Source organism: Pyxicephalus adspersus, chromosome 4 (assembly GCF_032062135.1).
Source record: "Pyxicephalus adspersus chromosome 4, UCB_Pads_2.0, whole genome shotgun sequence".
Taxonomy (NCBI): Eukaryota; Metazoa; Chordata; class Amphibia; order Anura; family Pyxicephalidae; genus Pyxicephalus; species Pyxicephalus adspersus.
This window is the reverse complement of record NC_092861.1, coordinates 150,700,283-150,702,322: the sequence shown is the minus strand read 5'-3', so window position 1 is coordinate 150,702,322 and position 2,040 is coordinate 150,700,283.

Genomic DNA, 2,040 nt, shown 5'->3' with positions numbered 1-2,040 from the left:
ATTGAAGTTTTCTTGTACTCACAAAGTAAAACTTTTCCAGATCTTTTGATCATATTCTAAAGTTTGTCTTTTTTTCCGTATAGTCAGCAAAAACTTCAAAGCCCGTACATTTGCATCGGCTATCATGCACATATTTTTGTAAATGGTAAAGTGTTTTGCAATGACAAATAGATATATTGCACTAGACATTCACAGATGCTCCCACTATAAACACAGAGGAATATAAATAGACACACACTAAATTATTTATCACATAAGACTATTGTTGTCACTTTAAATTTTGACAATATTTGTCCCTGATTTCAGTTGGGTGAATGTTTGTGAATGTTTCTGCTGCGGTCTGACATTCTGCCATCTAGTGGCTAGAAATAAATATAAATCTTGATTTTTAAATGCTTCTTTGTAACTAGTAGTGTTGGTGGAATATCTCACTATTCGACACGACAGCTATTCAATCGAATAGTGAGAAATTCTCTGGTTGATCAAAAGCCGAATTCGAACACCATTGAAGTCAATGGTGCGGGAATTGTTTTTTTTTTTTTAAGGGTCTTTTAAGAGCTGCAAGAGCAATCAGATTGCTTTACTAGTTGTATGTGTTGTTGGATAGAATTTCTGTATCCAACAACGCATAGTACAGTGTTTCTCTTGCGAAGTTTCTCTATGCAAGAATACAAGGCACTACCGGTGATGAATGGGGACAAGTCCCTGGGGATCCCGCAATGACAGGAGGATTCCCACAGCTGTGCAATCATATTGTCATTGTGGGAAAACCTGTAAAAAAAAAAAAAAAAAGTTAGTTGAAAAAACACAAACTCTCAATAATCTAGTTTAAAATTTATTTTTTATTTTTTAAACACTTTTTTTTCCCTAATTTTTACTATTGAATCCCGTGTTTTTCGGGTCGGGTTCCTCCGAATTCGAACAGCCATATTCGGGTCGAATATAAGGACAAGCCGAATTCTAACACCAACACTGGAAACTAGCACACAATGAAATATTCAGATACATGTGTGTATCAGTTACAAAGTAGCATTTAAAAGATTCATTTTTGTTTTTGGCCACTAGATGTGTCATGTGTTTATAGCACTGCTGCTTTTACCTATATAATACTTTTTTTTAATTACAAAACACAACTTATTGCATAAAGCATTTTAAAGAGGAATTTCATTTTTTTGGATACATTTCAAGCTTTTTTTTATGAACTGCAGTTGCCCAAGAAAATATATACTTGCCTTCAATCCTGCAGGACAGTCCGATCCATCCGGTGCTGTCCTTCATCTGGTCCCGCTTCATCCTGGCATCCGTCCCAAAGCCGGCGCTCCGGGCGCCGCCATCTTCGGGTCTTCTTCCGGGTTCTTCATCATATCTCACCGGACCCAGCCACAAGATTGCGTGATGTAGGGTGAAAAAAATTGCCGATCTCACTGCGCATGCCAGACATGCTGACGTAGGTATCCCAGGAGGCTTGGCGCTCCCATTCATTCACGATTGCCTAGCCTTTTAAAAAAAACAATAAAAACCTTACATAAAAGAGTTGTCTACCCTTTTTTATGTAAAGTGAAAATTCTAAGTTTAGGTATGCTTTAATGTTATTTACAAAAATCTTTTAATCAGGTTATTTGTTAAAATGAATAAAATCAGAATTATCCAGACTTCATATAAGGAGCAGAATTATCTGTATCTCCTCCTATTGTGTGATACCTCCCTCACTCTCAAAGAGTGTAAGCTCTTTGGGGCAACGTCCTCTCCTCCTCCTGTGTCACTGTCTGTATCTGTTGGTCCTTTGAAACCCCTATTTATTGTACAGCGCTGCTTAATAAGTTGGTGCTATATAAATCATGTTTTTGTAATATTAATAATATCTAAACCTAAAATCTGTAATATGTTGTAGCTTATCCGTCCATGGAGGTCGTGGCTGCAGAGAGAAAAAAACTGTAACAATGAGAATGAGTGAGAAGACAAAGGGGCTGGGGTAAAAATAGATAAGGAGAGAAGAATGGCAAAAAAGAGGAAAGAGAGGGAGAGATAAAGGCGTGTGTG